Consider the following 13875-nt stretch of genomic DNA (forward strand, 5'->3'; position numbering starts at 1 on the left):
GATTACCATAGCATGTACCCCTATACCAAGCCTTCTATATAGATGCTGGGGACCATGCCAAAGCACTGTACCATCTCTGTTACCTGCCTAGCCTCACTTAAAAGAAACTATCTGAACAGATTCGCTTCTCTGATTTACTGTATTCCACAAATGCCCTATTTTCTTCACATGTTACTAATGTTTTATTGCAAAAACTCTTAACCTTTGGGACCATGAATATTTTTAGAAGCTAATGAAAATGATGACACCTCACCCCAAAAATTTGCTCAAATGAACATGTGTGTAAAAAGAGTTCCATGACACTGGGAGCGTCTAGTTCATCAGGCTGTACCTTCCTACAGCAATCATTATGGATGATTGTGCCATCCAGGCATGAGCTCCACATTGTCCTTAAAAGAACAGACCAAAGATTCATACTCAGCATTTCTCTGTAGCCCTCTTCTCTTGGAAGTGTGTAAATCTAATTGTGATAGACTGCAGATGAAATAGAAGTAATATACTTGTGCAATACATACCCTAGATTTATCAGCCTATTCCTGTTCAATGATAATATATAACTTTGAGGATTAAAAAAGTGAATTAAAAATCAATTTCCAGCATGTTCCCTCTCTGATATTTTCATGTAGGAACAAGTCACTTCTCAGTTTCCCTGAAATGACTACTGACTCAGGCAACTTGGTCCACTATGTATGCTAGCAAAAGATAACATTCCCGTTATTCAACTTTTAGAATCAATAGCAACAATTCAAGTCCAACTGAAAAAGCTATGGGGTTTGAAGATGATTTGCTTAAACCTACCATATAAATGGCTCCTTTCTGCTTCCACATCTTAGTTCTTTTCCTGACAGGAGACATACTACTTTATTCAGGAATTATTTGACTTTGTAATTTCCATCTGAAGTGTCCCATGAGGTCACTCTAACTGCTTTCCTTGAAGGGCTTCTCAGAACCTATAGCACAGTTTTTTGCAGAATCCCAGCTTACTGCTCAGCAAGGCTAACATTAAGATCATTTTCTACAGAAGGCTACGGGAGGTTTGAGAGGTAATTTTGGGCTAACTCTTTCCCCCTCACCATTACCCTCCGACAGTCCGTTCCTGGTAGGAAACCTGATGTCCTCACCCAGTCAGTCAACTCCCGGCTAAATCTGGGACTGAGGACTTGGAGGAAGCTTCTTCATGTTTAAGTGCAGGAATGGGTGTTGAGCTAAAAGCAGCATGGGTGATACAGACAGGCAGAACCACTGCCCCAGGCACCTGTGGGCTTTCTGATGTAGGCTTAGATGGGAGAAAGAAGCATACAAGAATGAAGTCCTGACAAGAGTAGATTTAGATGTGGAATCATATTCAGTGAGGCAAAGCTCTACAATAATCTCTCAAAGAAAGGATATCTTCTCTGTGATGTGAATAATAGTCTCCAATTCTTGAGCTTCCCGAGGACTGTTTAACTTTCAGATCTTGCTTGATGAGGGAAAGTGGCTTCCTCTCTCCTGCCTGCAGTAGCCTCTGAGTGCCTCAGTTCTGTTCTCCTGAGGACCCTGAGTGGAAGAAAAGTGACCCATTCTGCTTAAGTGGGCCATGGCAGGTAACAAGGTTTAGCAAGAATGCCACAAAAATAAGGTTCTGATCTCACTGTGCCGAATCAGTTACCTGGAATACTTATGCGGCCACTTGCTTTGGTTTAGGAGCTCTGTCAACCAAACTGCTTCGCTGGCATGCCAGAACTCTCATGGAAAGCAAGCCTCCTGCCACATTTGAAGTTATCTTTTACTTTTGATCCATCATTCACTCATAATCCTGCGCCTGATACTTTGAGAAGGGGGTTGGCTAAGTTGCCCAGGATGACCTTGAACTCATGGTGTAGCTCAGTTCAGCCTTCGATTTACACCAGGACTCTTGCTGACTCGCCTCCTACATGATGTCATGATAAGCATGGCCCTCACTCGCAGATAATAATTTTCATTTTGTGTGCAGATTGTCCTTCTGACTGAGCTGACTCTGTGGCTCTATTAAGAGATCTCTGCTGAGAGCTGTGCAGTGGCTTAAACCTCCTTCCTTCCACATCGAATCCTACCCTGAATCCCTCTCTCATCATTTTCTCTTCCTTCCTACCTTTCTTTCTTACCTTATCATTCCTAAGATTTTCACTTATGCACTTCTCTGTATTCCAGTCAATCTTTTTCCCATTAGCTAACTGCCCTTCATGTAAAATTTAATAATTTTATCCATTGCATCATTATCCTTTCTACTCATCCTGAGAAACAACAGTATTAGCTCTACAGTTGATGCCTTCTTCCCTACTATATCACAGCCCTCCTCCCCAAAGATAGCCCTCATCTCCCACTCTATTATTCTGCCTTTTTGTGCTCATGATATATTCTCTTCCTGTGCTCAGCCTGCCCCAGTGGCCCCAGTGATATTTTCTTCCCTACTGGGGCTATGGTTGGGAATGAGGCCCAGGATAAAAATGAGAGGACCACCTTGCTGCAGCTAAAGTAACAGGAGTAGGGGGCAGATGGATAGGGAAGCTCTTTCACCACAGAGCATGGCTACCTAAATTGCTCCTTATTTGAAGGTCATGTTTTTGTTCAGATGGTCATTTCTGATTCCTGTTAGACTTCTGGATAGGAGAATGGTATGTTTCCTAAGTACCTTCTCAGAACCAGTACTGTCCTTGGTAGTGCTTTCTCTGAGGGAATGCAGAGTCTCCTTTCTTCACATCGCAACTGCCTTTTCATTTGGACTGAAAAACTTCATTTCTCTTTGTAATGTATTCTTACGTCAGGAAGGATCTTTGTGCTTTCAGTTAAGGACTGAGTATCAGAACTAGGTTTATACTCTCTGCTTTTCAGTGTGTTTGAAAGATATCACATTCACAGAGGAGTTTGAAATACAGACCTTGTGGTACTTCAGTTCAGATACTCGGTTGGTGCCCTTATATAGAATAATTTCTCTGAGCCTCAACTTTTAATGCCTTAACTCCCAAATGTATTTATGAAATGACGTAAGTGCTTGTTGACATTGAGAACTAAATAAATATCATCTAGCCATGTGTTACCATTCTGCCTGTAGAGTGTTTCTCATCGGTGCATGCACTTGAACACCAGGTTGCCAGACAATGTTTGGGGAGGTCTTGGGAGCCTTAAGAATCAGACATAGTGGGTCACTAGGGGCAGGCTTTGAAATTTATAGCCTATCCTCACTTTCAGTCATCTGTGTGGCCGCTGCTGCCGTGTAGCCTCCTGGCAGCGTGTCTTCTCCATGGCAATGGATTGTCTTCTCTAAAATTAAGAGACAAAATAAATCTGTCCCTTCTTAAGTAGCTCCTTGTCAGTTGTCCAGTTGCAGTGATAAGAAAAGTTAACCAATACACGTTGATACCATAGCATTTCACACTAAATCATGATGTAACGTGTTAAAGACATTTATTTGGGAGCAGAATATGGACTCTGAAGGCTCCTGGCTTGTATTCTATAGCTCAGGGAGCCTTTCAGAGTAGAAGAAACTGATTCTAATCTTAGCATTGGAATGAAGCTGCTGGAGGAAGTGAGGTTCAGATGCTGTCATGTGGAAGGTACCATTTTCAGGGTCTTTCCTACTGGACCATACTTTATGGCAGGTCGTAAGGATACCTCTTTCTGAAGTCCAGGTGGTACCTCCCTCTTCTGTGTAAGACAGAACTGAGCACACACTGTGTCTGTGCCTGGGTCTGATGGTTTCCTAAGGTGATTTATTAGTAAGATGACAACACCAGTGATGACCGAAACACCTACTTCCTGAACAATGCACTCATATCCTGGAACTGAGTTCTCCTCTAAAGAACTGATGTAGAACTGATAGTTTCCATGATAGTTTCCCACCATAGAAGGCCTGTTTTCTAATGGGTGTATTTTTTCATGACTATACACATATACTTTCTTTCTTTTGTTTGTTTGTTTGTTTGTTTTTGAGACAGGGTTTCTCTGTGTAGCTCTGGCTGTCCTGGAACTCACTGTGTAGACCAGGCTGGCCTGGAACTCAGAAATCCGCCTGCCTCTGCCTCCCAAGTACTGGGATTAAAGGCATGCACCACCACTGCCTGGCCACATATACTTTCTTTAATAACTTAATCATAAAAAAACAGTGTAGAATTTGAAACTTCAGTGGGACAGATGATGGCATGTCTACTTCTGGGGTCTTTCCTGTGCTTTCACTGTGCTTCTAGCACAGTGATGTAGACAGACATTCTCACTGAAAACTTTCAGCACGGTTTTTGTTGTTGGTTGATAAAGGTTTGCTTACATCATTCAAAAGTTTATCAGAAAGGTTAACAACAATTTATTTTCAACCTTATAAATTCAGCTTGTATATTTTAAATTAAATTGCAGCAGTCTATGCTCTGGAACAACTATATATATTTAAATATAGAATTATAAGAGACATAAATATTTGCAAGTAACATGTGACATCATAGGTAATATTTGTATAAAAAAGTTAAGCTTGGGAATTAAGTCAGAGCTTGCAAATACCCACCTCAAGTAATTTCTTATAATTTCAGTCTATTTCGTTTCATGTAACACATGGTTATTATTATTTTATATTGCTTATGACTACATTGTACATATATTATCTCCTTTCTCAAACCTCTATTATAATGATAAACTTGTATATAAACATAATAAATTCTTCCTAACTGGCCATGTGCAGTGATTTTTCATTGTGTGCTATGTTGGGGTATGATAGAGAACAGAGTTGAGTCTTTCATTTTCTTCCACTGCCCGGCTGTAGTTTTCAATTTTAGTTGACATGCATTTCTTATTTATATCAATGTGATTTTACTGTGTCATAGAGATGCTAACCTTATAGAGATGAAGATTTTCTTCTGATTTTCTTTGTGTGTCTGTTTCTCTTTCTGTTTCTCTGTCTCTTTCTCTCTGTCTCTCTCCCTCTTTCCCTTCCTCTCTCTCTCTCTCTCTCTCTCTCTCTCTCTCTCTCTCTCTCTCTCTCACACACACACACACACACAAACACCTGAGTACAGACCAGATTCATCTTTACACAAAGAAGGATGGCCAATTAAGGAATATGGAGAGCAGGAGAAATAGTCCTTCACAGGACTATTTCTAGTTATTTAGATCAACTAGTTATTTACTATCAGATGGTCAACTAGTTATTTACTATCAGATCATCAACTAGTTATTTACTATCAGATGGTCAGCCCTAAAGACATGCATACATCATACAGACTGAGCAGAGCTCTGTTTATGTGCTTAGGAATGTATGTGTGTATGTATATGCATGTATATGTTAGGTATGTTTTATGTGCATATGTATTATGTATGTATGTGACAACAACTAATGAAAGAAGAGGCCGTGACCATGAATTTGAAAGGGAGCAAGAAGAAGTATAGTAGAGAGATTGAGGAGAGGAAAGGGAGGGGATAAATGGAGTAATTATATTATAATCAAAAAAATAATTTTAAAAATGAAAAAGCATTTTTAAAAGTTAAAAACATTTAACAATAATAAAAAACGCAACAAAACAGCAGTAAAAAGAAAAAGACAAAAAGACGAATTGACTGTTCATCAAGGTCAGGCGAGAAGGTGCAACTTTGTTTTCTCAGGGCATTAAAAAGTTTTATGTCTAGCCAGTAGGTAAACAGGAAAACAGTCAAGCAGAAAGACGGACAGTTTAACTCCCGTATCCTCCTGGAGATGGGAGAAGTATGCTAGGAGGAGGCAGATTTGCAAGAGGAAGTTGTGAGAGTGAGCCTGCCAGGAGAAGGAGAAGAAGCTAATTGGAGATTATCTGGAGATAAACTGTCTGAGGCTCCCTGGTTCCCTGGGGGAAAGAATTGGCAGAAGAGAAGTGTGTTGCAGGGGCAAGATCACTAACACTGTCTTTGAAGAAAACTCACAGGTTGAGGGAAGTTCTTAAAAGAAAGGATGAAGCAAGGTCTCAGAAAGGGATGGGAAGGCATCCACTGGGTAAACACTGAGCAGAGCAGACAGCTCCAATGTGAGGGCCAAACTAATTAAGTCTGCATAAATCTTGTTAGTGTCTCTCATTATGAAAAAGACTGTCAGATGTCTTCTGAGGTTCGAGAGTGGGCAAAACTCTCAAAGTTTGCAAATTTGAAGTAGAAATCTCCCCCATGATCTGTGCTTGCTATGAATTTATTGGACCTCACTTTTACTCCATGATGTTGAATTTGTTGAATAGTCACAGGCTTCTTTACTGATGCTGAAATAAATTTCCACTCTGGAAAATAAGCCAGAGAAAAACCTTATATGCTATATTTCTGTGTAGAAACTATATTAAACACTTTTAAATCAGCTACATTAAATATTAATCTTCATAGGAATTAAAAACAGAATGAAAAAAAGAATGGTTATATATTTTCTTGTGTGTATACGTACATGTATGCATATGTGATGTGTGTAGTATAAGTATATGGGCACCGGTATATGTGGATGCACATACCTCTCTGTATTCACAGAGAGGCCGGAAAAGAATACTGGGTGTCTCCCTATATTGCTGTCTTCCTTATTTCTTTGAAAAAGGGTCTCTCACTGAACAAAATCTTGATGGTTTTGGTTGGGCTTTCACCCAGCAAATTCCTAGGATCCATCTGTGTCTGATCTCTGCCCCGTCCCTCAGACACATGCTCATACCCTGTTTTTTCATGTGGGTGCTGGAGATTCAAACTTGGGTCCTCATTCTTACATAGCAAGTTCTCTAATCCACTGAGCCCTGTGCTGAGCTCTGACGATATGTTTTCTAAGTGCTTCGGTGGTCCACAGTGTTGCACATGAGTGAACGCATAACACACACACACACACACACACACACACACACACACACACACACACAGTACATGAAAAAAGAAACATGCCTGGCGGTGGTGGCGCACGCCTTTAATCCCAGCACTTGGGAGGCAGAGGCAGGCAGATTTCTGAGTTTGAGGCCAGCCTGGTCTACGAAGTGAGTTCCAGGACAGCAGAGAAACCCTGTCTCAAAAAAACAAAAAACAAAACAAAACAAAAAACAAACAAAAACAAAAAGAAACCATTAAAAGTCTCCCTTCCTATAGTGAGGCTGTGGTCTGGGCAGCTCAGAAAGTAGAGCCACCAGTTGTCTCATCTGTTAAGCCATTTGCAAAGGACTTCAGCAGTCACCAGGTTCCCTGGAGACACTCATCTGCATGTATCCTGTGTGTGGGTTTGTCTTTCTTCTCAAGATATGCTTTAATATTGTGTGCCTCATAGATGCACAGAGATCGTTTGTCTGGTGAGAGAATCTCTGCTTCAGAAACACATCAGCATGCTCTGTGCACTGACCTTGAACTGGAGGGAAGGCTGCTATTTATGGCAGCCATGACTCTTAAGGAAATAGGCGGTGTCAACCCCAGACACTGTGAGGCATATATCAATTGTAGTGTCACAGGTGTATTTCTGGCAAGCTCTTAAAGCGGAGTAGTTTCTGAAGGACAGGGCTTTCACTCCTCAGATCAAATAATGACTGTGGATCCCATTGGGGCAGTGTTACCTAAAGAAACCTTTAATTAAAAAAGCTGGGAGTCTGTGCTTTGGAATTGGACAGTATTGCTAATTTGTTGGAAAATCACTGCATCTTAAAGGCCGCCACAGCATCAACAAGATGCCAGTGAGGGTTCGTCACCTGTTGTTGTTGTAAAAGCTAGGCACATCAGCATCCTTTCTGACTTGTGAAAGAAGGAAGGGACACGTGTGGTGTGTAATCCCTAGAGGTGTGGGGATTGAGTTCTGAGCCAGTCAAAATATTCTATAGGTGATTAAGACATGAAATCTCAGTTGAATGCTAGAGCGCTTACCTCGGTTACTGGAATTATAGAGCTGTTGTTGGCTGTTAGCTCACGAAATAACCAGAAGCGTCAGTGTTAGTCATGAAATTTCAGGATCCAAATCTTAGCTACAAATCAAACAGAACAACGACAATGACTTTATTCATTTACTGCTTTAGGAAAGAAGAGTAGGAAGTTTTAGAATAGTCAACAAGAGCAACATCTCAGAAGTGATTCCTCTGCGCCCAAATTTCTCTGGGGGAAAAAACAAAACAAAACAAAACAAAACAACCAAAAAACCCAAAGTGTGTGTATGATGTTTTCAGTTAAGTTCAAGGGGGCTGGAACAGCATGGAGCTACTGGGGGCGGAGTCATAGAGTGAAGCTTCTTTCAGTGGTTCTCATAGGTGGAGCCAGAAAAAGTCTGAGAAGCTCTGTTAATTGTGAATGGTAATGGTGGTTGATGTGTGCACTATTCTATAGACAATGAGACTTCATGAAGTTTTCTTCCCTTTTTATCTCCTTTAATCTGCTTTGTTGAAAGGAGTCCTGTGCCTTCAAGGACATGGACAAGGACATTCACATCTTGGGACCAGAGTATAAAAATCCAACATGTTCCTTGCGGGTGTTAATGTGCCTACTTAAGGAAGAATTTTGTTATTATTTCCTTCTCAAAGTAATACGAAATTAGACATAAAATGAAAGAAAAAGGAAGTCCCCTAAACTCTGCCTTCTGCCAGCAGATGTGGCCTGTTGCCATAGAAACATCTCTCTCATCTCAGAAATGATGACAGAGCAGAGTTCCAGTAAAGCAGGTTCTTTGCCACATGCCTAGGATTTAGTGTTTGCTTCCCATAAGGCAATTCTGTCTAGCATTGTCAACAATGTCAACATTATGAGAATGTCCCAAAACATCTGTTAAGTATTGCTTAAAACAGGCATTAGCATCATGAAAGAAACGTGTTAGCTTTCTTCTGCAATCTTATGAAGCAAGGATGGTGTTCAAACCTCCTGTAGTGATATTCCTGCTGGATAGAGATGAATTATCTTGGTCCTGATGACAGCAAGAAATGGCAGCTGGCTCCATTGTTTTGCAGAAGAGTCATTTTTCTAGAGTGTAGACAACAAAATTGTTTCTGAAAAGTTTGTGGCATCTCTCAGAAGAAAATGTTGGTGCAGCTGGAGAGAGCCACTGCTTAAAAAAAAAAAAATCTAGGTAAATAAAAAGAAACCACACAGGAGGAACTGCAGCCAAGCCACAGAGCCCTCTAATCTTTTATGGGAACAAATTAGGATGTAGGGCAACCACTTTAACTAAGAAGCAGTTATTATTTCTTTTTATCGGACTTTTTTTTCTGCCTTGCCCATTGTTCAGCACAGCAGGCACAGACCTGATGGTTCTGTGTTTGATGTTTTATGGAGTCATTTAATAATATTTCTGCTCCCCCTGCTCCAGTTTGCAGCAATAAGATATACCACAGGGGGGGGGAAATGAGATCAATGGAGAATTCAATTTCTTACGCCTGAGTGATAAGTACTTTAGCCTAGTGCCTTCCATTGGGTCTTAAGCTGGGTTTCTAAGCTGTTGTTCCCAAGCTTATTGGTAGCCATAGAATCCAGTCCTATACTCCACAGATGGTATTATTTTAGGATGTAGAAGTGTCTCAAGGAGCCAGTCTTCATAACAGCCATGTTGGACTAGGTGTGGAGCTTCAACAGCTCCTACTATGGTGGGCATATGGCTGGAGTCATGTGGTAGAGGCAGCTGGTAGTGTTGAGAGCCACTATGTCAGTGGTGAAGTGACTTTGCACTAAGTAAGTAATTATGGAAATTGTGTGGAAGGAAGCACAGACAAGCTGAAGAAGGCATAAAGACTGGGGACAATGCAAAACCCTGGGAAATGTATATTATCCGGATATCTTGGTGTCATAAATATTTGGGCTGAGGCTTAAGGCTCAGTGACCTACCTTGATGCCTGGCTGTAGGTCCAATTCCCAGCACCACAAAAAAAATAAGTAAGAAACCCAAGGTGGTCTAAGTGTTTAATAAGTTCTTATTGACCTTCATTGGTTGCCTGTCCTCTGTGTTTCTACGTTACTGGTACCAATGAGAGATACAAAGGGCATTTTAAAACTCAATTCTGGCTGATTCTACACCATTGAGGGATGAGAGAACAGGAAGAATAAAAGTGAGTGACTCCAAGGTAATGATTCAGGGAAGGTATCCTGGAGGAGGAGTGTGTTGAGCTTTGGTTTGAAGGCTGTAATGTTTAGGATTTGTAAGGAGCAAGTAGTTGTCTATAGTGCTCTCATGGAATTTTTCATCTGATCTAAATACTGGGTTAGGCAAGTTACCAACATTTTCTGTGACAGTTCATTCTGGTCACTTTTGGTAAAATAGAACAATCTAGAAAATGATTATTTGTAGTTAGTAAAACTCCAATGGTGTCTTTTGTCTTTGACATTAGAAATTGAAACCTGGAAATTTGTAGTGCAGTTAGAAGGTAGAGAAAATTTCCCTTGTCTGAACTTCCAGGGTGGGGCAGTCTGGTATGGTAGTGCATATATGCAATCCTAGCACTCTGCAAGCTGAGGCAGGAAGATCCCAAGTTTGAAAGAAGCCTGGGCTAAGAGTAAGACCCTACCCACACCCAAGACATCCTATATATTACTTCTAAAAGATTTCCCTTGGATAGGTCAAAAATGAATCTTCAAAAATTAGAGTATATTTACACACTGGGGCTTATGGAAAAGAGAAAAGGAAATTAATAATTGACAAGGAAGTTACAGATAATGGTGTGCTGGTGACATTCACAGAACATTTATGACAAGTATTTTTATGAATTGAAGAAAGTACCGACTATTTCCAACAGTTTTTTTTTTGGGGGGGGGGGAAATGAGGTAATGGAAAATTGTGAGTATAAAATTTTGGATATATTAATTCACTTCATTGTAGAGGAAAAGCTGTTGTTAAAATAGACTAATGCTAAATGTAGAAAAAATTTATGTACAGATGAACAAGGCTTTTTCCTTTGTTTTACTTTATGCCAAATGCTGATCTGGGATAAAAGTGGTGTATAAGAAATAAGCAGTTTCAGCCGGGCAGTGGTGGCGCACGCCTTTAATCCCAGCACTTGGGAGGCATAGGCAGGCAGATTTCTGAGTTCGAGGCCAACCTGGTCTACAGAGTGAGTTCCAGGACAGCTGGAGCTATACAGAGAAACCCTGTCTTGAAAAACCAAATAAACAAAAACAAAAACAACAAAACAACAACAACAAAAAGAAATATGCAGTTTCAAAGATCTTCATCAGCTGCTGTGGGAGCCCACTTTTCAACATCCTGGGAAGGGGTTCAGGCAGGCAGCCCTCCCTACACACTTGTAAGAGGAATATGCCCCTCAGATGGCTTGATTTGTTTTTGGATTACTCTGCTTGTTACAGAGTTCTTAGTACTCTGTTGAAGAAAAGTTTACCTCAGGGAGAGTATAGCTGTAATATATCAGCATGAGCCTTAAAAACCGATCAAGGTCTCGTCACCACCTAAACCAGTTAAGTCACTGGGAACGGGACCCAAGCCCCAGGGAGTTTCAGGGACAGCCAGGACTGCTAACCCCTGCACACTCTCCCAGAAGCCTATTAAATCTTAAAAGACTGCTTCCTGTTTCACCTTCTCTTCCTCAAGGAAATTATCCCATGGTCTCCACAGGAAGAGGCTCACATGATTGAAAGTTTTGGAAGATGAGTGTCGATTTGTACTGACAGCATTATAACAGCATGCATCTGTTAAGAAAGAAAGAAAAAGAAATACAGTCAGAGTAACTAGAATTGTATTCCGGGGGAAAGAAGCAGACAAAACAAAACTTCTTGCAGGTCTATTTTGTAACTTTCTTTCTGTATTTGAATATTTATTCATTAGGACCCCCAGGTCTATGCACTTAGCATATGAGCATGTTGATTTGAGAACATGCTACCTCAGGACTATGGGGCTCAGAGGTTCTTTGAGGTCCATCATGTTGTGATGTTTGTCTTTTATGATTTTGTAATGATTTTAAAATAAACTAGAGTCCAGGCAGTTGTGGCGCATGCCATTAATCCCAGCACTTGGGAGGAAGAGGCAGGTGGATTTCTGAGTTCGAGGCCAGCCTGGTCTACAGAGTGAGTTCCAGAACAGCCAGAGCTACACAGAGAAACTCTGTCTTGAAAAGCAAAAATAAAAAAACAAAAAACAAAACAAAAACTAGATACCTCAAAGAGGAAGCACATACCTGGGTTGACTTAAAGGGACATCAGTTGTTCAAATACAGCCTTTGAAAACTGTTATAAACTGCAGGATATAATTTTTGTTTAAAGATCAAGCGACAGAAGTAGAAATTATGACATAACTAGTATTACAATATGGGTTTCTTTTATGATTTATGGACATTATTTTATCTGGTAACTTAAGGCAAACATAGCCTGGTGTTCGCAAGTCCTCCAGGGTTTGAGAGTTTTATTTTGCCAGAGAAATTTTGTAAAAGTTGAATTTCTCACTATCAAAATGAGAGCCTATGGCAGGTCACTTGTAAAGTGTTTTTCACACTAATAAAGCAAAGTGCATGGGTGAGGCTGTGTAAGCTGATAATATTCCCCTTTCTTCCCAAACAACGCCCCCGGACCACACAGAACATGGGGCTCCTAGACTCCTAATCTGGGCACTTGGGTGAGGATGGACCAGACCATCCACAGACCAGGTACTTTGCTGCTGTGATAACCTAAGAAATGATATCAACAGTGACTTGGGCATGAATCTAAAGAAATTGCAGAGAAACCAGGGAGTAGGAAGATACTGGAGTGGATGCAGATCTGGAGAAGAGAGGCCTGCTTACAGTGCACATCACAAGCTGTGGTAGAGAACTGTACAATACATTGGTCATTAGTAGGTGGTCTTACTTTTTTTTTCCTGTAAGGAATATGAAATAGTTCATCTCCATTTCAGTCCCATTTATCACTTCAGGTGTGCAGGCAGCTCTGTCTTCTTTTGGTTGGGGCAGTGGTGGTGGTGGGCAGTCAGGAAACAATGCCTTCAGCAGGTGACATTTCTCTCCATTCTCTGCACACATCAACCCTAACTTGCCTGGTCTCCAGCCACAGTGGGAAGACCTTGTTTTGTGTGTGGTCTGTGGCTCCATGACAGCATCCTCCTCCCGGGTGTGTTTTATGTCTTGTCTCACTGCCAGCAGCAAATTCAGATCAGGTACGCCTCTTGTTGCCCAACTCCAAAGTGCTACATCATGAAATTTCAATTTGCAGTGCCCCGTGGAGGTGAGGCAGCCAGGAAGTGAGGAGAACCATGCCAGCGACAGCCACAACTCTGCCCCTGCTCCCCACATGGCCATTTCAGAACTCAGGAAGAGCAATTCTCCCCAAAGCCTGTTGGCTTCTTTTCTTTTTTTTCCTTCTAATCCTTCTTCGAGACTGTGTGGAAGGAAGCCCCGTACTCCATGATCATTTTCCAGCTGGGTGAAGCCCCAAAACTGTATACTGTGCCAATACCAATTATAGTCAGGGCTTCTTATTAATAACAGAGTTGAGACACGCAAGCTGATATTGAATATTAATTTTCTCTAATAAGAAGGCCTGGCTGTTTTATTGTGGATATGACGCTGTTTTCTATCTTCAGATGAAGACACTGGCACAGAGCCTCACCTGTCAGGAGACTGAGATGGTGCCCCTGGCAGGAAGCTTCCAATTTTCTGGGACAGTGTTTCCCACATTCTTGCTTAAAAGCCTAGACCCAGCTCAGTGATTTGGCAAACGGAGCTACAGCTCTTGGATTGAAATAGAGCTCTCTGAGAATCAGAGATGAAGCAGTGTGGTCATAGCAGGTTTGTTTTTACAATTTCATTTTTACAATTTCTGTGTTTAGTTTTTTCTACACATATCAATATTTAAACAATGGCATATTTAATCTAGTCTAAGTCCCCTTAGGAGAGTTACAGAACCTTAAGAAGTGCCACTCACATTCATATGCATGATCTATGTACTGGCTCACTGCATCTAACATATCTAGCACTGCATCTAAAAGATTCCTTGGCT

The 13875-nt window shown here is 41.0% G+C and overlaps 1 protein-coding gene across 30 annotated transcripts in view; it reads left to right on the top strand.

The window, feature by feature from the left end:
• Nrcam (neuronal cell adhesion molecule) overlaps positions 1-13875 on the top strand; it is a 266455-nt gene that overhangs the window by 35315 nt on the left and 217265 nt on the right. Inside the window, exon 1 of one of the 30 annotated variants that reach the window (XM_085830321.1) lies at positions 13621-13664. The exons of the other annotated variants lie outside the window; for them this stretch is intronic. The gene's annotated coding sequence lies outside the window, so the exon portion shown is untranslated. Of the gene's footprint in view, positions 1-13620; positions 13665-13875 lie in introns of those variants that run through there. 30 annotated transcript variants of the gene reach the window in all.

The sequence above is a fragment of the Mus caroli genome, unplaced genomic scaffold (assembly GCF_978045245.1).
Source record: "Mus caroli unplaced genomic scaffold, Mus_caroli_1 scaffold_14, whole genome shotgun sequence".
Taxonomy (NCBI): domain Eukaryota; kingdom Metazoa; phylum Chordata; class Mammalia; order Rodentia; family Muridae; genus Mus; species Mus caroli.